We start from the raw sequence: 26,230 nt of genomic DNA, 5'->3' as shown, positions 1-26,230 counted from the left end.
TACTCTTGCCTGGAAAATCCCAGGGATGGGAGAGCCTGGTGGGCTGCCATCTATGGGGTCACACAGAGTCGGACACAACTGAAGCAACTTAGCAGCAGGATTGATGAGGTTGTAACTTAATTCTTTATGAAATGGGGACTTTCCTGGTGGTCCAGTGGTTAAAATCCACCTTGTAATGCAGGGGATGTGGGTTCCATCACTGGTCAGGGAACTAAGATCCCACATGCTGCAAGGCAGCTAAGCCCATGTGCCACATCTACTGAATCTGCACACAGAAACTAGAGAGAAGCCCATGCTTTACAAGATCCCCATGTCACAAATAAGACCCAATACAGCCAAATAAATATATAAATAATATTTTTAAAAATTTCTTATGGGTAGAAGTATTTTACTAATTGTCTAAAAAATGGCTTTATTAATTATTTATTAATAATGATTTTGTTAATCCCCAATTTAGTAAATTTAGCTGGCTGTATACAGAAAAAGTTTCTTTTCACTGATTATGGAATAAAATAAGATCTTTTAACCTTACAACTATGATGAATCTTTTTTTTTGTTTGTTTCAGCTTTTTTTTTTCATCTTAGCCAGGAAGAATTTACAATATGTTTGTTTACTGATTCTGTTTCTCCCAAATACAGGTAATGCTTCAGACCTCTGCCCTCTGCATGTTGTGTGTTCTGATATTGTCGTATGTTGCTTTGGCATTTACCTGCCTTCTTAGACATCTTCCTTTTTTATTTATTTTTTTCATCACTGACAGTTTTCCAGTGTTCATTTTGCTTTTCTGTGCTATGAATACAAATTTTCATTGTGATCCTGCATTTTGGGGTTCTGTTGCAATTCTTTTATATTTTGCTCATCTTGTTTTAATGAACTCTGCTGGGTTTTCACATTATTTGTTATTTTTTAACCCAGTTCTGCAACTAAAGACCTTGTGATTTCAAGTGAGCTGTGTAACTTCTCTGCTTCTCAGCAGGTGATTAGGAGAATAAAATGAATCAATACTCATAAAGAGGTTGTAACCATGCCTGGCATACAGAAAAGGTTCAATTAATCTTACCTATTATTACCAATACCCACCACCACTTTCTGGTTATTTTAACTCTGAAAGGATGCAATGGATAGAAAATGACAATTCCCAGTGTGAACTGCTCCCAAGTTTCTTCATATCTTTGTGACCATCACAGCACCTTCCTAAGAGAACCATTTATTTAGAAAAATGTAACACTGTGATTTCATCTACACACACCTGTTTCTTGCTCTCAGATTTTTGAAACTCTGGGACTTCAACTATCTATTGATTAAAAACCATGATGTGTGTCTCTTGGTGGCTGTCAGCAGGAGTGGGGGTGGAGAGTTGAGGGTGTTGCTTGGAGGAGAACATTCTGCTTATCAAACCAAGAACTATTTAGTAAAACAAAGATGGCTCAGTCTTTGGGTAGGGACTGATTTTGCATTTCTGGATGGGAATTATGTGGGGGGCTGAGTGGACTCTTGGGTCAGCAGGTCGCTTCCTTTCATCCACAATGCTTTGGTGGCCATTAATGGGTCTTTTTTCATGTTCATTTTATTGGTGAGCAAGAGACTTTCCTCTCAATTCTGGCAGGAGGTTAACTGCCAGGGCCAGATTTGGGTGCTTTTATGAGGAATGATCCTTGCTGTGTCTTCATACATACCTCTATTGGGATACCAAGGGAGACTGCACCAGCTGCTGCTAATCAGGGACCCTTCCAGAAGGTAGTTTCCTGAAGTACAGCAACAGATGTGTTGCTATCTGAACCTGAAGCTCCCCAGGCTGAACTAGCAGAGCACCCTGGTATTCAGTGGCTAGAAGGTGACAGGCCCCACACACCACTGTCCCCTGGGGGCCAGAAGCTGGAAAGGAGCAGTGGCAGAAAGAGGCCAGCAGGATGAGGGGCAGTGGACTCTTAGTTCAAGTGGTAGAGGAAGAGGACTTTTCAGTGGTTAAACTTTGAAGTGGTTCTAACTTTGTAAGTGTAAGTTGGAGCCTTAATGAATGGAGTTCTCACATAGATTTCAAGGGTTTTCTAAGTACCTGCTGCTGCTGCTGCTAAGTCGCTTCAGTCATGTCTGACTCTGTGCAACCCCATAGAAGGCAGCCCACCAGGTTCCCCCGTCCCTGGGATTCTCCAGGCAATAATACTGGAGTGGGTTGCCATTTCCTTCTCCAATGCGTGAAAGTGAAGTTGCTCAGTCGTGTCTGACTCTTAGCGACCCCATGGACTGCAGCCTACCAGGCTCCTCTGACCATGGGATTCTAGATACCTACAGGGTTGCAAATCAGAGGCCATTCACGTACTCATTCATTTCCTCCCTTTTTCATATTTATTAAGCTTCTGCCATGTGCTAAGTGCTGGGGATACAGTGGTGAACAAGGCAGAACCTTCTCTGTCTCCTATGAGAAAATCCATCCTTCACTGCATACCTACCATGCCACCCTCTCTTCCTAATATTTATTTTGGCTGTGCTGGGTCTTTATTACAGCACATGAACTTTTCTTCTCTAGTTGTAGCACTTGGGCTTAGTTGTCCCACAGCATGTGAGATCTTAGTTCCCTGACCAGGGATTGAACCTGCATCTCCTGTATTGCAAAGTGGAATCTTAACCACTGGACTACCAGGGAAGTCCCTCATCCTCTTTTATTAGGAGCCTTACATGTATCACCACTGCATCTTTGTAGTGACTCTGGGAGGTTGCTACCATGTCTCCGTTTCACAAATGAAGACCTGGGACAAAGGAACTTGCTGGTTGTGTCAGTGGAGAAACAGGATTTGACCTTCTATTTGTCTGACTCTAAAGCCCTTAACTCATGCTCCCTAAATCCACCAGTCCCCAAATCCTGTGAATAATGGGAGTGTTTGTGAGGATGTGACTTGAAAGAGAGCCATGATGGTCACATTGATGGAAGCAGCAGTAGCTGGAGGATGCTGGCAGCTGGATACTAAGAAACATCTGGAAATATTACTCACCCTCAGGCAGGTGTTTGGCATCAAGGAGCCAGTCAACTGGCATGACACATGCCCAGCAGGAAAGAGGCTTTCTCGCCTGGAGGATAGACTCCTGAAGTCTGAGAGAAATGTTCAGTTTTGCTCTTGTAATCCTCAGGGAAATTGTGCAGTAGCCTGAGCTGAGGTCATAGAGGATCAAGAAGACATCAAGCTGCTTCTCTTCCGGATAATTCATTGCAGTGAAGCCATCCGTGTCCTGACCTGTCTTTGCCACATTCCTCAGGGAAAGCATCCCTTTCCCAGATGTTTCTTCTTGAGTAAATCTTGGTATGGGCCCTGTCTATGCAGTGGGCTCAATGGAGACAGGTGTTTATAGAAATCTGAAGAATAAACCTATTTATTGATATAACAATTGGGGTGAAAATGATGAAAAAGGGAGGGTTTCATGAGAAAAAAAAATTACTTAAGATATCTATGAAGCTAAGAATATCACAGTTTCCTAGGAAGCTTCAAGTCTCCAAATTCATAATGCCCTCCCCCTCCCCCACTCCCAAGGTCTTCATCAACAGTAACCAGAGCCTCTGCTGTCTATGTCAATACGAGCATAACTTGTAAGAAAAGTTGAAACAGGTTGCCTCATTCCCTGATCAGACAGAGCCAGGGTCCTGTGCAGGCTCTGCCTGGTGGAACCAGAATCTGACTGTCAGCAAGTCAGGGCCTCATCTCAGGCCTGTCACTCACCAGCAGTGTGGCACTGGTACATCAGTCCTCTCCCTGGCCTCAGTTTCCTCCTCTATAAATTCACCAATTCAGTTTAGATTATTTTAAAGAAACTTTCAGCTCTTTTATTTAAGATCCATTCTAGAGTGATTGTTTTGCAGGAATGAGCAATCTGTTCTCAATTATCTATGACCAGTAGAGAAAAGGAGAGGTCCCAAACCACGTAAGATATGCTAGGTAATTCATATATATCCATTTAATCCTCACAACAAAAAGCTTTTGTTGTAATACCTCCAGTGGTACAGTGGAGCTGAGTCATCATACACATTTAATTTACTTGAATAAAAGCAGATGTGAATTGTGAGAGAACCAGCCTTTATCTCACCTCTACATCCCCTGCCCCTCACCCCATTCACCAGCTCTCCCTCAGCCTTTCAAACTGGACCTTCACCTCCAGTAATCAGGAAAATATGGGAAAAGAAAAAGAAAAAATATGGTATCTTTTAGGTTTCCAAGTGCCTGATGTTCATAACTCAAAGAGGATGTAAGGTTTTGTTGTTTTATTTTTCAGATAATTTTGAATGTGCTTAATTTTCAGTTCTCAGCATGCCTGTTGACTTTTGACATAGTCTAAAGTCTAAATTTGCATAGATTTCCCCTGCATCACCCTTATTAGCTATCAGATGAAAAGACTGATGCCCAGGGGTTAAGGATCTAGTGAGCAGCCAGGACTCAAGTGCAGTGACACCAATGATGAAACCCCTTCCCTGTCCCCAGCTTTCTGCATGGCTGAGCAGAATCAACCATGGACATTGGACTCCTCAGGAATGCGATGGGTGTGTGCTGTGGGCATTCCTCTGAGTGATCAGTCAGTTATGCTTAGCTTTCTTATGCATTATTTTAATCACTTTCAGCAGATATTCTCTTTCTGCCTATGGTTTAGCTCCATCCAGCATTAAAATGAGTTTGCACACCTAGGGGAATTGGTGACTAATGACAGAAAAGCAGCCATCGGTATCCTGTGCAAGAATGGAACATGAGTTACAGGTTAACATTTTTCACTTGCCACTGGTAATCTACAAAGCAATTAATCTGCATACAGATAATTACAGGTTGATTTGGTTGCACCTCTTTGAAATCCAGACTGTGATGTATATAAGCAGAAAGCTTATGTGCTGTGTTCTGAGGACCACCCAGCCTGGAAACCGCCTTTAACTAGCTGGAAGTTCCACCTCTTATCTGCTTATAATTCTTCAATGAATCCCTGCTGACTTCGGCTGAAGTCTAAACTCTTTAACATGACCCATAAGTCCTCTAGTATCTGCATTCTCTGTATCTTTAGCTTCATCTCCCTCTGTTCCCCTTACCTCCCAGCAGCCTAACAAACTTATTTCACATCTGCAAATAGACTGCCCTTCTGTTCACTCCAGACCTTGCCACATAATATTGCCTACGCCAAGGATCCTCACCCACCACTCTCTGATCCCCCGCCCCACACCTCAGCTCTCAGCCTTTGGGAAGCTAGTTCTGATGCCTTCTGCCTGGGCTTCGTGCTCTCCACACTCTCTGTTGTAGTCCCTGGTTCCTCTCCTATAAGCTCCTTGAGGGTAGAAGCCCATCTGTCTTTCCACCATGCTCTGTCTCCCCACACTGCCAGTGTGCAGGGGTACTCAATGGCTATTGATGAATGAATGAACCACCCAGTCAACCAACCAACCGTCAGCCAAGGCTAAACTTCAAATTCCCTAACTGGAAGAAATAGTTTCATAGTCATCAGCAAGAAAAACTTTTCCTTTCATTTTTATAACTTCATAGTCATCAGCAATTTTCCTTTCACTTTTAATACCAGAAATAGTGCATTAATATATTCTCCTTTTTAAAAAAAATGAAGAAAGAAGAGAAACATTGTAAATGAGGCTAAACTCCTCTTACATACCATTTCCAGTCCCAGACTCCTCAACTATTTTTCGTATTTTTTTCCTGACCTGTGTATGTGTGTTTGCAGGTTTGTATTCATACACCCACATACCCTCCAAAATGTACAGTATTAAATGGAAACATCTCTTTGCAGCTTGCTTTTGGAAATGTATAGTATGTTGTAAATTTGGCTTTAGCACCCTTAGTTCTGATTCATTCATTTTAGAGGCTATCAGGATATCCCAACATGGATAGAAAAGTTTATTTAGTTACTCCCATATTGTCCATCAACATCTAAGTATGGTGTAATCCTGGGATCTTTTAAGAGAGAGGGACATCAGGGATCATATGATCAGATCTTCTCTAGAACCTGGAGTCCCTGCAGTAGCATCACTGGTCAGACATCTCCTGCTGTTGCTCAGATACTATAAGAAAGAGAATGCTCGGTACTAGAGAAGGCAACCCTAACTAGAACATTTGTTTCTGCAGTAAACAAAGATCTTCCCCCTTGTAATTCCCACCCTTCTTTCTCAGTTCTGTCCTCTGGAACCTCAACTACTAAGTGTACCTCCTCTCCATCGCCATATTGCCCTCTGAATGTGTGATGGGAACTGGTGTGCCTCCCACTAACAATTCTTCCTAGACTTTTGCCAAATCCTCTGCCCTCTGCCCTTTGATTTCTATACTCTGTAAACATCAGGCAGCCTCCTGAATGCAGACAGTTTGGAAAATCCTCTCTCAAAGTGTCACTCTTAGGAGGGAATGCAGCATGCTAGATAGAGCCAAACCAGCTCTAGGCTCTTTGGGATTATCCTCTCCCTTCATCTCACCACTAGATTTGTGTTATGTCACCTGGTATGTGCATAGCTTCAGGCCCCAAAGAATGAGCCAGGATGAGCAGATTGGTCTTGGGAATGGGTACTTGATGACCTTGGGTGAGACCTGTTCCCCTAGAATGCAGGCCTGGGGGTGGGGTGGGGAGGGACAAGAGGATGCTGATTGCCCTTAGAAAATGCCAATGAGCAAAGGGGACAGAGAGCATAATCTCTCACACAGATCATTTTACTTGGCATGAGCCATGGAGGGAGTCAGTTCCAAGGCAGTAGTGATGCCTATTGATTCTTATCAGAGTAAAATGAGGAGCACCTGCCTCCTGCTGCCCAGAGATGCCCAGAATAGCAGGCAGGAGCACTGTCCTGGGTAGTAACTGTTGATGCCCAGTGTCATCTCCTCTCTGTTTGGTCCAGGAGGACATCTAGTTTACCCTCATTCACCTAGTCTAAGGTCTGACCTTGTGATGTGAAAGTAGAGCTCCTGGTGGAATTAGCAGGAGGAGGAGTCTCATTTCTTTTGCAGAGAGTTAGTATTGGCTTCATGAAGATCAGATCTCAAATCCAGCTCTGCTCTCTATCACCCAGCTCACTTTGGTTGCAAGCAACAGAAACAGACTCTGCTGGCTGAAGCAGAAGAGGATTTACTGGAAGAATATGAGAGCAGAAGGAACTCACACACCCTCCGTGAGTTCTCAGAGAGAAGGTTGAGGGTCCAGATTTAATTTCCATCCTTGAGACAATCTATTCAAGATTTGGTGGTCCAGAAAGTTCAGTTGACCTGGCAGTTTGGTTTATAGTTCCAATCTAAAATAAAGAACAGTGACTATAAGACATCCCAAGATAGCCTTTTTAAGCCTATCTTAGATAATGTTATCCAAGCCCCAGCTTTCTTATCTATTATTTATTTTTTTTTAAAAAAAAAGAGAGATGAACATGCCCACCTACTTTGAAAGGGTTTTCAAAGTGCCCAGCACAGAGTAGGTGGTCAACATTCTTTAACTTCAAGATATCCCAGGGCTAGAGTCAGAGCTTGCATCCTTTCAAAATAGCCTGGGCACAACACTTACCAGCTTGTCTGACCTCTTTCTGACACATCCTCACTGCTTGCAGGTCTTCAGTAAAGAATTCCCCAATTATTTAAATATTATTTTCAAGGATCCCATCCAGAGATCAAGGGAAAATTCCCACCCCAAGTTATTGCTCATGTGGCAGACAGCTTTGAGACCAGCCAGAGTATAGCATAGGAGAGAAATTCAATAACTGCATAATTTAATGAAAGCAATCTTTCTTTGACTGTCTGAAGCCTTATCTGTTTTCTTACACTTTGGAAAATCACAGACACCATATATTTTGGAAGTCTTTATACAGCATAATAAAATTAGACTATTTATTTTATGTGCATTAATCCAAATGTATCAAATTTTTATCAAGCAACCAAAATAACGGACGCTTATGGATTGTGCGTTATGATATAAATCTAGGGCAGAGGGATGAATATTTTAGTAAGTGCACTTAGTCTTTGCAATGACAGGGACCTGGATCCCCTGGTAGAAATAAGAGGGATTCTTAGGTAGGAAGATTCTCTTTCCACCCTCGCTCTTCTGTGCCACTCTTAGCTTTGGTGATCAGAAAGGCTGCCCCTCACTTTGCCTTCCTTCTCCCTCCCTCTTCCTCCTCTGGCCTAATCCTTTTCCTTCACTGTTTCCTTCACTCCTCTTACACCATTCACCTCCCATTCTCTTCATTCCCTTTCTCTTTCCCTGTTTCCCACAACTTCTTTCTATGCCAATCACAAACTCTCCCTGGCCCTCAAGTCCCACTGCTAGAGGCTTGTTCTTTGGGATAAAACAGTTTCCTCTGTAAAATACAAGGAGCACGCAGAACAGGAGGAGGACAACTAGTTCTTAGCCAGACCACCCTTTAACCATAACAGTTTGACTGTCTTTATCTCCATGATAGGCTTCCCAGCTGGTGCTGTGGTAAAGAATCTGCCTACCAGTGCAGGAGATGAAAGAGGCTTGGGGTTGATCCCTGGGTCGGGAAGATCCCTGGAGAAGGAAATGATTACCCACTCTGGTATGCTTGCCTGGAAAATTCCATGGAGAGAGGATCCTGGCAGGCTATAGGACATGGGGCTGCAGAGTAGGACATGACTGAGCACACACACATACACATCCCCAGAAAGGTTGTCTCTATACAAGAGGTATCAGAGAGGTTTGAAAGAAAGAAACCCTGGATGCAGATTTGGGGAGGGATGGGGATCCTTACTTGGCTCTTAACCACCTGTTTCCTTACCTCAGGAAACCTGAGACTCATTGTTCATGTTGGCATTTAGCACAACGCCAGGCATAGAACAAGCATGCCATCAATTAAGAGAGTCAGGAGAGTCTAGTGATAATCATGCACAAGTAACATAACCTCTCTGTGCCCCACTTTTTAAATTTGAAATATCAAGGTAACAGTGCTGCTTTTCAAACTGCATTGTTGATAGATGTAATAAGTACTTTGTATGAAAAGCTTAAAACAGTCCTTGATATATAACAATGTGTATCATCCAATATAAAGTAGGTGTATCAGTCTGGGTTTGGTCGGGAAAATGGCAAATACTTCTAGTGTTTCCAACAGAAAGGGATTTCATAGCGGGGATTAGAAGATATAAGGTCTTTAGAGAAGCTGTGGGGTGAAAGAAAGAGAAAGCCACCACTAGCATTTTGGAACTCAGGGATTGCAACACCAGCAGAGGTGATTTGCAGGAGGATGCCCAATGCTCTTGGCATCAGTCCCTCCATCTCTGCTGGAAAGCCCATATGTCTGCCCACCCCCCATGGCTTCAGGAGCAATACCTCTACCTTCAAATTCTCCAACTTATGCCTCTCTGCTTTTACAAAGATAGAAATCTGTTACCTGCTGGTTAAGATTCAAGGAAATCTACTTCTCAGAACCCTAGGCCTGTGATGCAGGACAAAACTCAGAGGAGAGAAAGTGATGTTAAGCTGTTCATAACACTCAGACAGAGTGGGGATGATACCTAGGGTGGATATAAGGAGCACAGAGGTTTAGAGTGTAAGAGAATTTTGTCAACTTCAAACTTGCATGCAGGTATTAGATTTTGACGGTAATGGGAGTGCAGTGGGAGGAATATGCCCTGGCAGTGAACCCAAGACCAGATAAGAAAACCTGAGAAACCATCTGACAGTGGAGTGTAAGTATGTCCACAGATAATTTGACACATTCAAGACTTTACCATGTGCCAGGCTCTAGTATAGAGGCTTTACAGGCACTAATTTACTTAATCCTACAGAAGCCCATGTAGGAGGTACTACTATTACATTTCACAGATGAGGAACTTGCAAGCAAGTAACTTTCCCAATGTTATATTGCTAGTAAATAGGATTTGAATCCCAACTGGGACGATCTCCTGGTGAAGGAAATGGCAACCCACTCCAGTATTCTTGCCTGGGAAATCTCATGGACAGGGGAGCCTGGAGGACTACAGTTCATTGCAAAGAGTTAGACACGACTTAGCAACTAAACAACAATGTGACTCCAGGGGTCAGTTTCTTGACTGCCAGGTAAGAGAGAAAGGAGAGGATGTCAGGTTGGAGTTGGCTGACTTCATAATTACCTAGGAGCTGGCTCTGGTTGGAGCTGAGGATCTATTATGCACCAGTTTGGTTTCTATATCCTTAGAGAAAAGGTTATTTTTAAAAGCATAGGTTGTTATTTTGCTCTTCTAAAAGCAATTTGGGACCAAGGTTGGGGATGTTTTCTCTGATCAAAAATACTTTGACAAGCCAAACTAAGCCACTTTGTCCCAGGACAGCTGTCCATGGAGCAGAGTTATAATTTGCCCGGAGAATTGACTTTTCCTATTAGAACTCATTCCCATTCAGCCCACAGTGTCACCTCCTCTATGGTTTGCTGAGATCCAGGAAAAACTGATCATCATTAGTCACCATTAAAATACAGTTTTGTTAATTACTTTGTGCCTGACAAAAATTTAAAAATAGTAAAATGCAAAAAGCAAAATAAATCTTGCTCTACAATATTTTCTGTACCTTTTCAAGATTTTAAAGGAATAGAAATGGTTGCCGTCTTGAGAGAGGGTTTTGGTCCTAGGACTTAAATGTAGCACATTTCTTCTAATCGCCTTCCCTCACCTTTGGTTTTCTCCCAGTCAGATGCTTCTAAAGCAAATAAAAAAAAAATCCATATTTGCCTTAGAAAGCAAGAACGCTCTTGTTGGGCTAGAAAATGAAACTTATTTAAGAAATGTCAAGTACAGAGGAAGATTGGAAATTATGTTTTAAATTTTAAATGTCTCTAAAGCAGAAAGGAAGGAAGAAACCAAATCATGTTTTGCTTTAGCTCCAAAACGTATTAGCAACTCACGTGGCCCTGGAATGAACCAGACCCTTCTCAAAGTCTTAATTAATGACTCAGCATAGAAGAATTGATCCATTTTCTGTCTGCCCCAAGCAGAGAAATGACCATTTATAGGACCTGTGGTCATTTTTCAAGAGTTCATCAAGGAGCTGGAACTCAGGAAATGAAAACAAAACTAAATAAATGTTGATGAGAAACATATCAGTTATTATTTTGTAAAAATGGAATGTCTGCATAACTAAGCTCTCATCAGCAGAAATTTCCCAGATCTTGTCAGAAAAACGACCACCACTGTTAGCTGAGGGAGTGCAGTTCCATCTGAGCCACCAGGGCTTCCCAGGCTCGGATGGTAAGGGACCCATCTGCAGTGCAGGGGACCCAGGTTCAGTCCCTGGGTCTGGGAGAGCTCCTGGAGAAGGGAATGGTTACCCACTCCAGTATTCTTGCCTGAGAATTCCATGGACAGAGGAGCCTGGCAGGCCACCGTCAATTGGGTCACAAAGAGTCAAATGGGACTGAGTGACTAACACTCTCCAGTATTTGGGAGCAAAACTCTTCAGAGTCATTAAAGTTGCTAATACTCTGCCTGCATTCATCCATGCTGTGTAAGCAAAGATGCCACCTCACACATCCCCTAAGTTGCAAAGCTGTTAGGGATCTGGGGGTGGTGCTCTCGATGCCATCCAGGCATTCATAAGCATTTGTTCACTTATTTATTGTTTTACCTTTTTAAAAATACTTATTTACTTACTTGGCTGCTTTGGGTCTTAGGTGTAGCACCCAGGATTTTCACTGTGTCATGTGGAATCTTTCGTTGAAGCCCACAGACTCTCTAGTTGAGGCACTCAGGTTTAGTTGCTCCATGGCATGTGAAATCTCATTTCCCTAGACAGTGATCGAACCACATATCCTACATTGATAGGCATAATCTTAATTACTGGACCACCAGGGAAGTCCATTTGCTCATTAGTTAGTCCTTACTTCTGGGGTTGGAAAGATCTACCCCAGGACCAAATAGGATGTGAATTCAAGTCAGGCAGCAATGTATAAGACAGAGGGGCCCTATGATCGTGGTGAGCTGAAGATAGTCTGCTCTCAGGGAAAGTGGACCCAACATTTGTTGCCTTGTTGGCCCAGATTGCTAGCTCTCCTGATTTTTGAGAGGAATCTGAGTTAATACATATAAACGTCCTGTATTTTATATATCAGCAAGTAGTTCACATTTTTTGAAATACCGAGCAGGTCAAGCAAGCATGTCTTCAGGCCAAATTTAGCCCACAGGAGCTTTCTCCCCAGAAATCTTTCAAGGTGTGTGGCAGTTTTACCAAATAGCCCAAGCCCCATGACACCTGGAACAAAGACAGTATTTGGGGTGAATCTGTTGCGGGAAATGATGACTTGCATTTGCTCCTAAAAACAGGGTATGTAGAGTCCCTTGTGGGATGAGGATATCGTAACAGGCTTCACCAACACAGTCATATGCAGCAGGATTAAATGTTGCAATCATCTGAACCATCTCTGTGAACAAGAGGAGCAGCGATGGCAGAGTGGTGACAGATGGGGACCCAACCTGGGTGGAGCAGGAAACCCCAATTGGCAGCATTCGGTTCACACACAAGATTTTTGTAGATGGTGCCTGAACCTATTTTTTATTTTATTTTAATAATTGAGAGTTTAAAAAAATACCACCAATGTGTCAATTCCAGCCACACAGTGATCCATTTGGGTAGCACGGCAGCAGCCATCATGCACAAGTTGCAGGAATGATGGACACTTGGATGGCTGGGTGCATGCACCTCTGAAGAGTGGAGAGTACAGCCTTTCCTAAAGAGTGCAAATGGGAACAGGGGCACACAGGTCTCACATTCGTGCCAAGGACTTGGGAATTTCTCATCTCATGAAAGCCCTTATCTGGCCTGCCTTCCAGAAGAGTGCTTAGGGGACCTCTGGGCTCACACATGAGTTGCGCATGAGTGAGCTTTAATTAAAGCTCAGGGCTTTAAAAGCTCCAGGTTTCCCGAAGGTAACCTTTCAAACCACAGTTTCTTCATTCTGAGAATTCTGAGCTCCTGAAGAAAACAGGGTGACTTTTTATCTAGGAACAATCTTGTTTCTAGAGTTATTTTTCTTGGTGCATTTTATTTAATGTTTTATGGATGCTTCTCACTTTTCACTCAGAGCAAGTCTTTTCATGGTGTCCTGGCTGCTGGTAAATACAGTGAGAAGGAGTCCACGGTGCCTTGATGGAGAGGCAGTGTCCAGTCCTTCCAGACTGGCCAGTGGATTCTGCTCTGGCATCAGGGCAGCTGGGATCCTGCACATCTGCTTGGTAAAATGACTCATCAAGAAAGTACCTGCTTGACTGTCAGTGGGAATGCAAATTGATAACAGCTACTATGGAGAGCAGTATGGAGATTCATTAAAAAACTGGGAATAAAACTACCATATGACCCAGTAATCCCACTACTGGGCATATACCCTGAGGAAACCATAATTTAAAAAAACACATGTACCCCAATATTCACTGCAGCACTATTTACAACAGCTAGGACATGAAAGCAACCTGGATGTCCATTGACAGATGAATGGATAAAGTAGTTGTGGCACATATACACAGTGGAATATTACTCAGCTTTAAAAAGGAATGCCTTTGAATTGGTTCTAATGAGGTGGATGAACTTAGAGCCTATTATACAAAGTGAAGTGTAAGTCAGAAGGAGAAAGACAAATAGAGTATATTAATGCGTATGTATGGAATTGAGAAAGATGGTACTGATGAACCTAACTACAGCAATGGAGATGCAGACATAGAGAACAGACTTTTGGACACAGCTGGGGAGAAAGAAGGTGGGATGATTTGTGAGAGCAACATTGAAACATACATGTTACCGTATGTAAAGTAGATAGCCTGTGGGAATTTGCTGCATGACGCAGGGAGCCCAAAGCCAGTGCCCTGTGACCACCTCGAGGGCGGGGTGGGGAGGGAGGTGGGAGGCAGGCTCAGGAAGGGGGAACATATGTATACCTATGGCTGATTCATGTTGATGTATAGCAGAAAACATCACAGTATTGTAATTATCCTCCAATTAAAAATTAAACAAAAAGAAAATACCTGGAAACCTGGCTTTATAAAAGCTTCCTGGTAGACCATTGGCACCTCCCTGGGAATGTTCTGTGTCAGATAGGCAGGAATGTCTCTGAAATGTGGCATTGCCACTGTCACATCTGCTGCTAACCTGTGGCATTGTTTTGTTTTTCATTCCTAGAAATTTTATTTGTATTTATTTTTTAATTTAAACTTTCGCCGCGCGCTCCACCTGCGGAAGCGCAAGCCCGCAAGATGGCGGCGGCTGGAGTGGGCCGTCTGAGGCTGGTGGCCTCGGCCGTGTTGCTTCCGGCCCCGCGCCTGCCTGCCCGGGAGCTGTCAGCTCCCGCTCGGCTCTATCACAAGAAGGTGGTTGATCATTATGAAAATCCCCGGAACGTGGGGTCCCTTGACAAGACATCTAAAAATGTTGGGATTGGATTGGTGGGGGCTCCAGCGTGTGGTGATGTCATGAAATTACAGATTCAAGTGGATGAAAAGGGGAAGATCGTGGACGCCAGGTTTAAAACATTTTGCTGTGGTTCTGCCATTGCCTCCAGCTCGTTAGCCACCGAATGGGTGAAGGGGAAGACGGTGGAGGAAGCCTTGACCATCAAAAACACAGACATCGCCAAGGAGCTGTGCCTGCCGCCCGTGAAGCTGCACTGCTCCGTGCTAGCTGAAGACGCCATCAAGGCCGCCCTGGCTGATTACAAACTGAAGCAAGAACCCAAAACAGGAGAGGCCAAGAAGAAGTGAGCCCCGGGTGAGGGGGCCTCAGGCCCCACAGGCTGCCAGCGGCCCAGCCACGCGGTCATGTTAGGTGTGCAGAAGCCCTCGCACTACAATAAAAGCGCTCTGAGATCCGCACAGCCTTTGCTGCTCACGTTGCGTGTCTAACTCAAGCAAATACACAGCCTAGTTCTGAACCCTGTGGTTTCTTGCAGCTCACGTTCATCGCCTTAACCTTGCGTGTGTCTAGTTCGATTTGTGTGTATGACCTCAAAGCCGAAATCAATAGCCAAGTCTCAGGTTTGGGTAGTCGTGAAGTGCACAATGTTTAATTTTACCTGAATCTTTTGGGGGAAGATTACCAGTAGAATGCCTCGGTAAGATTATTTGGTAGGACCAAATAACGTACAAGTATTGTACATAAAGCAGATTTTGCATCTATATAATAAATAAAGGAATGTTGTAAGACAAAAAAAAATAATTTAAACTTTTACTTTATATTGGAGTACAGTTGATTTACAATGTTGTGTTAGTTTCAAGTATACAGCAAAGTGATTCAGCTATTCATATACATATATCCATTCTTTTTCACAAGATTATTACAAGATATGAATGGAGTCCCTGTGCTATACAGTAGGTCCTTGTTGCTTATCTATCTTATAATATTGTGTGTATGTTCATCCAAAGCTCCTGATTTATCCCTCTCTACTTGACCCCTGCCAAATGCCAGAAGCATTTTCATTTTGGTAATTATAAGTTTGTTTTCTAAGTCTGTGAATCTGTTTCTGCTTTGTAAATAAGTTCATTTGTATCATATTTTTAGATTCACATATAAGTGATATCATGTGGTATTTGTCTTTCTGTCTGACTTACTTCACTTTTTGATAATCTCTAAGTCCATGCATGTTGCTGCAAAAGGTTTTATTTCATTCTCTTTTCTGGCTGCATACTATTCCATTGTGTATATATATGCATCTTCTTTATCCATTTATCTGTTGATAGGCCTAGATAGGTTGCTTCCATGTCCTAGCTATTGTAAACAGTGCTGCGATGAATACTGGGGGGCATGTATCTTTTAAAATTATGGTTTTCTCTGGATATATGTTCAAGAGTGGGATTGCGAGATCATATGGTAGCTCTATTTTTAGTTTTTAAGGAACCTCCATACTGTTCTCCATAGTGGTTGTACCAATTTACATTCCAACCAACAGTGTAGGAGGGTTCCCTTTTCTCCATATCCTCTCCAGCATTTCTTGTCTGTAGACATTTTTGATGATGGCCATTCTGATTGTTATGAGATGATACCTCGTTGTAATTTTAATTTGCATTTCTCTAATAATTAGTGATACTGAGCATCATCTCATGTGCTTTTGGCCATGTTTATGTCTCCTTTAGAGAAATGTCTATTTTAATCTTCTGTCCATTTTTTTATTGAGTTGCAGGTTTTGTGCTCCATGCTGTTCTGAGAGCTTTGGCCATATTTACTCATTCTGCATCACTGCAACCTCGGGCAGTGGGCACTTTTATTGATCTTATTTTATAGGTTTGGGGATGGAAGACATGAGGACTCAGGTATGTTGTTAACATCTAATCTGTAAGTGTCAGAGTCAGGTAGTTTGGCTCCAGATTCTATGCTATCCTGCCCCTCATGGTTTCCCTGCTATCAGGAAGGTAACACCCAGATGAAAGCAATCAAATGCATCAGTTCAGCTTTAAGCATCTGAAGGGGCACAGACCTCCGGGTCACCTGTTGCAGGAGTCCTCAGAGACCCACAGGCTAGTCTGCCCACAGCGCCCTCTGGTGGAGCTGGCTCACCTTCCAAGGGTCATCTTCCTACGCTCATCATGCTGTATGTGTCATGATGTATTTGGTCGCCAGTCTGTCATACTGGAGGGAGCAGAGAGTACAGGTTCCCTGGGAGAATAGAATTGTGAACATTAGCAGGACCACATGTAGAATTTGACCTCTTCTCTTCTTACTTGAGCCCCATGGTTAGTCAACAGACAGCTTCCAATTTTAGCCTTAAATTGGTCTAGATGTCTTTAGCTTTAGAACCAAGCATCCTTGCCTGGATGGCATAGCAAGTGCCCCTCCCCGCTGTGTCTATGACTATTAACTCCATCACTCATGAAGAAGATTCTGGGTGCATTCAGAGACAAACTTGCCAAGAGTCATTTCCATTCAATTCAGTAGAAATGTCTTTAATAGAAATACATCACAGAGATACATGAGCAGAATTGGTGTCTGCTTCCATAATGTTTTCCACCTAATTGAAAATCCAAAAGCAAAAGCCAATGCATGAACTCATAGGAGAGAAAGAACAGAGCAAGACCAAATATCATTTTGTGCTGATCTGTAATAGAGACAAGGCAATTTCCATCCAGGGAAAGATAGGAGAATGATATTTACAGATTCCTCTGTGTGCCCAGGACTGCCTGCCCAGCACATTCACCTACATGGTGTCCTTGGATCTGCACAATCTGCATTAATAGATTTGACCTCTGGAGCCAGGAAGGGCAGAAAGTAAACTGAGGTGCTGGCTCTGTGGGACTATGGGTTTGGGACTGTACGGAAACCAGATTGAGAGCAGGTGGAGCATAGGGGACAGGTAAGGAGTTAGCCAGGCTCTGGACACACATGAATCCAGTCCCATACTGGGTCTGACTTCAAATGTACTACCAATCAAAGCAGACATCAAGAGTCAGACCTATTCTTTGTATCTCAACAATGTTAGGCCTTTACCAGTTGCTGAGAAAATGTTTTATATTATTGAAACAATGACTTAAAAATATTTGAGGGCTCTTCTGTCTTGAAACATGAAGGATACTCAGAAGGATAACAAATTTAAACTCCTGATTGCTGTCCTCAAGTCTTTGCCTATGACTTTAATTCTCAATTATTACTCTAGACACTCCTCAGATTATGCCTGCAGCTAAGAACTAAACATCTCATCAGAATATGGGGCAAATGCTTGAGACCTGGAATGTTGGGAGGCAGGAGGACAGGCTAGATTTGTAGCCCCTGAGGGTCTCATTCTGATGCCAGCAAACCTTGGGAACTCTTCCCAGGTGGCGCTAGTGGTAAAGAATCTGCCTGCAAATGCAGGAGACATAAGAGACCCAGGTTCAATCCCTGGCTCGGGAAAATTACCTGAAGGAGGGCATGGCAACCCACTCCAGTGTTCTTGCCTGGGAAATATCATGGACAGAGGAGCCTCATGGGCTGCAGTCCATGGGGTCGTAGAGTTGGACACAACTGAAGTGACTTAGCATGCACTACATCCTTTGGGGGTTGATGAGGAACTGTGCTGAAGGTTGGCTGGCACCTGTGTTGAGACCCAGGATCCAGGGTCCACAAGACTCACAAGGCAGCCAGAACTGGAACCCCAGCACTGCAGCTCCCCAAACCAGAATTTATCAGTGTTCTGGAGCTGATCCAACACCAAGAAACTGCCTCTCCACCCTAAACATATCAAGGCTGATGTGAAAACCAGAGGGCGAGTAAGACTTAGAGTCATGCAGAAGATGAGCCTCCACATGTAAATATCTTGCATCTCTTGTATCTTTTAATCCTTGCCATAATCATAAGAGATGCTGTCATTTTTATACCAGTGATATAGATTAGAACACTAAGGCCCAGAGAAATAAAAATAACTTGCTCAAAGCAGACCCACTTAGAAAGTGGAAGCGTTAAGAATCAAGCCCAGGCAATCTGGCTTGAAAATCTATCTTCTTAACCACTGTCCTCTGCTGAGTTGCAGTCATGTTGACCAAGAAATGTCCTATTCACTCTGGGTCAGAGGTGACTTCTATGTGGATCTGATACTAGATGCATGGAGAAATCATCAATAGGAAGAAGCAAAGGTGAGCTCCCAGGACCAGAGCTGGCCTCTGGAGTCTTTTGCCAGTCTTTGGACAAAACTTAAGAGACCCTTGAGTGTTGGGGCACTAACTCATCACTTTCTGAGAAATTTCCTCTTTCCAAAGAGGGATCCTCAGAAGGTCTCTCTGCACTGGGCATTTTACCTTATTGACATCCCCTTTCCTGGGCAGGTGTGTTATTTCCTGTCTACCACAGTGCAGGTAGAATCATCACATAGACCCACTGGGAACATTGAGAGGTTGAGATGCCCTCTCTCCTGGACCTCCTTCTACTGTGCTAAAATAAATACTCCTTATTCCTGAGGGGATTCCCTCATAGCTCAGTTGGTAAAGAGTCTGCTTGCAGTGCAGGAGACCCTGGTTTGATTCCTGGGTCGGGAAGATCGCGTGGAGAAGGAAATGGCAACCCATTCTAGTACTCTTGTCTGGAGCCTGCCAGGCTACAGTCAATGGGGTCTCAAGAGTTGGACACAACTTAGCGACTAAACCACCACCAATTCCTGATTGAAAGCCTTAGTGATTGCTTCCAAGGCTTTTATTCCCCCTGCTATACCCCCACCTCGTCACACCTGTTGCTATGGCTGTTTTATTCCAAATGCCACCATGTTCGGTGTGGACTCTTTGAAAGAGACCCACCAGCCTCTAAGTCCAGGAAGGTTCTGGAAATGTATGTTATCCCTGAGCATTCTGTAAGGTCATGTCGAAGGATCCATTAGCTCGGAGGAGTAGAGTGATTAGGTGGAGCCCCTTGAGCTGGTTCCCTTACTGTGAGTGATCCCTACATGGGCTCTGGGTTCATTTATCTACGTATCTGTTCCTTCCTAGAAGAAGCATAGAGAACCAGTTACCAGTATGGGCTTGAAAACTCATATAATCTGAATTTAAGCATCAACTTGCCCCTTCCTATCTGGGTGAATTTGGGAAAATTATTGAACCATGGTAACTCTCAGTGTTCTCATCTATGGAAGGAAGTAATGATGAGGCCTAGGTCTCTGTATTGTTTTGAGGGTTAAATGAGATAATACCTGAAAATATTCACCATTCCTAGACCTCAGGCAATAATAGTTACTATTTTTAGTCATTCAACCTGCATTCAGTGAGCACTTACTATGTAGGGGGTGGAGATACATCAGGGAACACAATGGGAAGCCCCCAGGCAGGAATCAAGGAAGTCAACTTTCCTCAGATTGGGACTCAGAGTGCTTTTGTCTGGGTAAAGCTTCACAAGAAAATGAGGTCTCCTGGTCTGATAGGCAAAAAAAATCCTGATTATAATGGTATAATTAGTCATTGTAACTGTGTAACCTTAAAATAATCTGTAGATCTCCCATGCACAGCCTCTTATCAAAGGATCTGAGTGGTCCTGTGATAAAGATGCCTGTTTAACTTTGATTAAACCAGTATTCCCCAAACTCACATGACCACAAAACCTTTGTTTGCTAATTCCTATTAGACTGACTGCCTGTATTCTTTGTTCTGAGAAAGACAAAAAGGAAAATACTGGCTAGAGATGACTGAAAAAGCAACTCTAACATATAATGAGAAATAATAGAGTTTGTTCTTCCACCAAGAAGCCCAAGCAAGGGGCTACTTACAAAGAAGGATACCTCTCCTTGTGGCCTCACCATATCCTTCCCTGACAGAGTCAGTCCTGTGGAGATGTATAAGGCAAGACTTGAGCTCTAAGTGCTACACTACCCTCCTCTGGTAGAGGAGTCTATAAATCTTTGACTGGTGTTTGCCCTCTTTGGAATAAATTCCTAATTGATTTCTAAAGATTGCTGTTTGCAAATTAAATTACACTTCCTTTATACATTATATAAAGTAGCATAAACCAGTCACCTCTCCTGGGCATGCACCCCCCTCCTTGAGTTCCTAGGGTGTGATTACATTACTTCAATTGCACTGCTTCTGTTCAACTCAAGCTACATGAATTGTTTCTCTTGCTTGTTTAATTGCCCATGTCTTATTACAGAGAGAATTTATTGTTTTAGTGCAGTGTAAAGTTCAAATATTTTATGCAAGATGAATATGGCCACTGACATTTTTATTCCCTTTTCAAGTTCACACGCACAGAAATCATATTGGAAACTTTTCAAAACATTTGTGACCAATACCACAAAGTGCCAAAACCACCAGAAGGTGTTTGAAAAACGGAAAGACTCTAGAGCATATGTTTCCTTCTTTAACATCGCAAGGGATTCCACTAACTGACATTGACACAAGCTCATTTCCCTTAGGTATGAAAAGCATTTGAAAGCACACTGGGATTGAACTGTTGATATTTACCTGAGTCTCCAGAGCATGATGCTAATTGAAAAAGCCAATCCCAAGAGGCTACATTGCATGATTCCATTTTGTAACATTTTTGTTGAATATTTATTTATTTTGGCTGTGATGGGTCTTAGTTGAAGCATGCATGATCTTTAGTTGTGGCATGTGAATTCTTAGTTGTGACATGTGGGATCTAGTTCCCTGACCAGGGATCAAACCTGGGCCCCTACAATGGGAGCTCAGAGTCTTGACCAGTGGACCCCCAGGGAAGTCCTATTTTATAATATTTTTGAGTTGCAAAATTATTGAAATGGAAAAGAGTTTAGTGGTTGGCAAAATTAAGAAGGGAGTGGAAAAGGAGGATAGTAGGTTGCTTCCACCTCTTAGCCATTGTGAATAGTGAGGCTGTGAACGTAAGAGTGCAAATATCTCTTGCAGATCCTGATTTCAATTCTTTGAATAAATATCCAGAAGTGGAATGGCAAAATCACAAAGTAGTTCTATTTTAAATGTTTTGAGGAGCCTCCACACTGTTTTCCATAACAGATGAACCATTTTATGTTCTCATCAACAGTGCACAAGTGTCCCCATTTCTCTACATCCTTGCTGACACTTAATATTTTGTTTGTTTATTGTTTGTCTGTTTGTTTTGATTTTTCTGATAGTGGCTATCCTAACAGGTGCAAAATTATAATTGTCATGATTTTGATTTGCATTTCCCTTATGATTAATGATGTTGAGCATCTTTTCATATACTTATTGGCAATTTGTCTTCTTCGAAGAAATATCCTTTGCCTATTTCCTAACAAGTTATTTTAATTTTTGCTGTTAAGTTGTTAGAGTTCCTTATTTTTTTGGATATTAACCCCTTAGAAGATATTATAATATATAATATATTATTTGCAGATACTTTCTCCCATCCCATAGGTTACCTTTTACCTCTGCCAATTGTCTCCTTTTCTATACATGTTTTTAATTTGAGGTAGTCTCACTTGTCTGATTTTTCTTTTGTTGCCTATGCTTTTGGTGTTATATCTGAGAAATCACTGTGAAGACCAATCTTGTAAAGCTATTGCCCTACATTTTTTTCTAGGAATTTTTAAAGTTTCATATCTTATGCTTAAGTCCAATCCATTTTGAGTTGATTCTTATTTATAGTGTAAGATAAAGGTTTAATTTTATTTTTGTGCATGTAGATATTCAGTTTTCCCAGCACCATTTGCTCAAGAGACTATTCTTTCCCTATTGTGTAGTCTTGGCACCCTTGTCAAAGAATTTTTTATTGTATGTGCATAGATTAGTTCTGGGCTCTCTATTTTGTTTCACTGCTATGTGTGTATGTAAATATATATACACATATATATTATATATACATATATGTAATATATATATATATGTCAGTACAATTCTATTTTGATTGCTGTAGCTTTATAATGTTTTGAAGTCAGAAAATTTGAAGCCTCTAGCTTTTTTCTTCTTTCTCAAGATTATTTTGACTATTTGGGGTATTTTTGTGGTTCCATATAAATTTTTGGATTTTTTTTCTACTTCTGCAAAAAGTAACATTGAAATTTTAATAGAGATTGCATTGAGTCTATAGATTGCTTTGGATAGTTAGGACATTTTAATATTAAGTCTTCCAATTCATGAACATAGGACATCTTCTCATTCATTTGTATCTTCTTTAATTTCTCTCATCAATGTTTACAGTTTTTTATGTACTAGTCTTTCACCTCCTCAGTTAATTCCTAAGCATTTTATTATTTTGGTGCTATTGTAAATGGGATTGTTTTTCTAATTTCCTTTACAGGTAGTTTGTTGTTAGTGTATGGAAACATGTATGATTTTTATATGTTGGTTCTGTAACCTGCAACTTCACTAAATTTGTTTATTCTAACAATTTTTTCATGGAATAATTAGGCTTTTCTACATATAAGACCATGTTGTCTGTAAATTGGGACAGTTTTATTTCTTTTTATATGATTTATATCCATCTATTTGTTTTTCTTGCCTATTTGCCCTGGGTAGAACTTCTAAGACTGTTGAATAGAAATGATGAGAGTGGACATCATTTTCTTGTTCCTGATCTTAGAGAGGAAGCTTTCAGATTGCTTTTTTTCTTTTTTTTCTTTTGCCTTTGATTATGATGTCAGTTGTGGTCTTTTCCTATTTCTTTATTATGTTGAGGCAATTTCCTTCTATTCCTAGTTTGTTCTGTGTTTTATCATGAAGAAGTGTTAAATTTAAAAAAGAAATTCCTACATCTATCAAGATGATCATGTGATATTTTATTCTTCATTCTGTTTAAGTGGTGCATCACATCAACTGATTTTTTCATATATTGAAGCATCCCTGCATCCCAAGGTTAAATCCCTCTTGGTCTTGGTGTGTGATCCTTTTAATATATTATTGAACTCAATTTGCTAGTATATTGTTGATGATTTTTGCATCTGTATTCATCAGAGATACCAGCCTGTAGTTTTCTTTTCTTGTAGTGTCTCTTTCTGGCTTCAGTATCAAGATAATGCTGGCCTAAAAATATTAGTGTTCCCTCTTTATCAATTTTTTGGAAAAATTTGAAGATGACTGGTGTAAATTTGGGAGAATTCTCTAGGGAAGCCATCCTGGGCTTTTCTTTGTTGCAGGATTTTGATTACTGGCTCAGTCTCCTTACTACTCGTAGGTATGTTCATATTTTCTAGCTCTTCATAATGTAGTCTTAGTTAATTGTATGTTTCTATGAATCTGTCCATTTTCAATAGGCTATCCATTTTTTTTGTTGTTGTATAATTATTCATAGCAGTCGTTTGTAATTCTCTTTTTATTTCTGTGGCATCAGTTGGAATGTCTCCTCTTTCCAATTTTATTTATTTGAGTCTTTTCTTCTTAGTCAGTCTAGCTAAAGATTTGTCAATTTCATTGATATTTTTAAAAATCCAACTCTCAGTTTTGTTGATTTTTTCCTATTGCCTTTCTATTTTCTATTTTATTTATTTCTATACTAATCTCTATCATTTCTTTCTTTCTCCTAACTTTGGGCTTATTCTCATTTTTACAACTTCTTGAAGTGTAAATTTATGTTGTTTAGTTGAGATTTTCTTCTTTTTTAATATAGATGTTTATCACTAACCTTCTCTATTAATACTGCTTCTGCTGCATCTCCTTAGTTTTCATATGTTGCATTTTTATTTTCATTTGTCTCAGGATATTTTCTAATTTCCCTTTTGATTTTTTTCTGACCCATTGGTTGTTCAGGTGTGTGTTGTTTAATTTCCACATATTTGTGAATTTTTTAATCTTCTGCCTTTGATTTCTAGTTTTATTTCATTGTGGTCAGAAAATATTTCAATCTTATTAAATTTATTAAGACTTTTTTTGTGATCTAAAGCAATGATATACCCTGGAAAATGTCCTATGTGCACCTGAGAAGAATATGTATTCTGCTTTTGTTGAGGGGAATATTCTTTATGTGTCTGTTAAGTCTACTTGGCCTGTTGTTCAAGTCTTCTGTTTTTTTTATTGATCTTCTGTCTGGATGTTCCATCTGTTATCAAAAGTGGGATGTTGAAGTCTCCTACTATTATTGATTACTATCTACTTCTTCCTTCAATTCTGTCATGCTTTATTTCATACACTTGGGTGCTCTAATGTTGGGTTCATATATATTTATAATTGTTATATGTTCTTTTTTTTTTCCATTTATTTTTATTAGTTGGAGGCTAATTACTTTACATCATTACAGTAGTTTTTGTCATACATTGAAATGAATTAGCCATGGATTTACATGTATTCCCCATCCCAGTCCCCCCTCCCACATCCCTCTCCACCCAATCCCTCTGGGTCTTCCCAGTCCACCAGGCCCGAGCACTTGTCTCATGCACGCAACCTGGGCTGGTGATCTGTTTCACCCTAGATAATATACATGTTTCAATGCTGTTCTCTTGAAACATCCCACCCTCGCCTTTTCCCAGAGTCCATAAGTCTGTTCTATACATCTGAGTCTCTTTTTCTGTTTTGCATATAGGGTTCTTGTTACCATCTTTCTAAAGTCCATATATATGTGTTAGTATACTGTAATGGTCTTTATCTTTCTGGCTTACTTCGCTCTGTATAATGGGTTCCAGTTTCATCCATCTCATTAGAACTGATTCAAATGAATTCTTTTTAATGGCTGAGTAATATTCCATGGTGTATATGTACCACAGCTTCTCATCCATTCGTCTGCTGATGGGCATCTGGGTTGCTTCCATGTCCTGGCTATTATAAACAGTGCTGCGATGAACATTGGGGTGCACGTGTCTCTTTCAGATCTGGTTTCCTTGGTGTGTATGCCCAGAAGTGGGATTGCTGGGTCATATGGCAGTTCTATCTCCAGCTTTTTAAGAAATCTCCACACTGTTTTCCATAGTGGCTGTACTAATTTGCATTCCCACCAACAGTGTAAGAGGGTTCCCTTTTCTCCACACCCTCTCCAGCATTTATTGCTTGTAGACTTTTGGATAGCAGCCATCCTGACTGGCGTATAATGGTACCTCATTGTGGTTTTGATTTGCATTTCTCTGATAATGAGTGATGTTGAGCATCTTTTCATGTGTTTTTGTGCCATCTGTATGTCTTCCTTGGAGAAATGTCTGTTGAGTTCTTTGGCCCATTTTTTGATTGGGTCATTTATTTTTCTGGAGTTGAGCTGGAGGAGTTGCTTGTATATTTTTGAGATTAATCCTTTGTCTGTTGCTTCGTTTGCTATTATTTTCTCCCAATCTGAGGGCTGTCTTTTCACCTTGCTTATAGTTTCCTTTGTTGTGCAAAAGCTTTTAAGTTTCATTAGGTCCCATTTGTTTATTTTTGCTTTTATTTCTAAAATTCTGGGATGTGGGTCATAGAGGATCCTGCTGTGATTCATGTCGGAGAGTGTTTTGCCTATGTTCTCCTCTAGGAGTTTGATAGTTTCTGGTCTTACATTTAGATCTTTAATCCATTTTGAGTTTATTTTTGTGTATGGTGTTAGAAAGTGTTCTAGTTTCATTCTTTTACAGGTGGTTGACCAGTTTTCCCAGCACCACTTGTTAAAGAGGTTATCTTTTTTCCATTGTATATCCTTGCCTCCTTTGTCGAAGATAAGGTGACCGTAGGTTCGTGGATTTATCTCTGGGCTTTCTATTCTGTTCCATTGATCTATATTTCTGTCTTTGTGCCAGTACCATACTGTCTTGATGACTGTGGCTTTGTAGTAGAGTCTGAAGTCAGGCAGATTGATTCCTCTAGTTCCATTCTTCTTTCTCAGGATTACTTTGGCTATTCGAGGTTTTTTGTATTTCCATACAAATTGTGAAATTATTTGTTCTAGTTCTGTGAAAAATACCATTGGTAGTTTGATAGGGATTGCATTGAATCTATAGATTGCTTTGGGTAGTATAGCCATTTTGACAAT

General features: G+C 41.2%; 1 protein-coding gene and 1 pseudogene across 2 annotated transcripts in view; both read left to right on the top strand.

The window, feature by feature from the left end:
- The window catches only part of CLSTN2 (calsyntenin 2), a 744,137-nt gene that overhangs the window by 319,785 nt on the left and 398,122 nt on the right, over positions 1-26,230 (top strand). The window lies entirely within an intron of this gene.
- On the top strand, positions 14,156-15,115 carry LOC110144943 (iron-sulfur cluster assembly enzyme ISCU pseudogene; annotated as a pseudogene).

This window comes from Odocoileus virginianus, chromosome 4 (genome assembly GCF_023699985.2).
Source record: "Odocoileus virginianus isolate 20LAN1187 ecotype Illinois chromosome 4, Ovbor_1.2, whole genome shotgun sequence".
Classification (NCBI taxonomy): Eukaryota; Metazoa; Chordata; class Mammalia; order Artiodactyla; family Cervidae; genus Odocoileus; species Odocoileus virginianus.
Note: the sequence above shows the minus strand (reverse complement) of the source record. Positions and strands in the feature narration are given on the sequence as shown.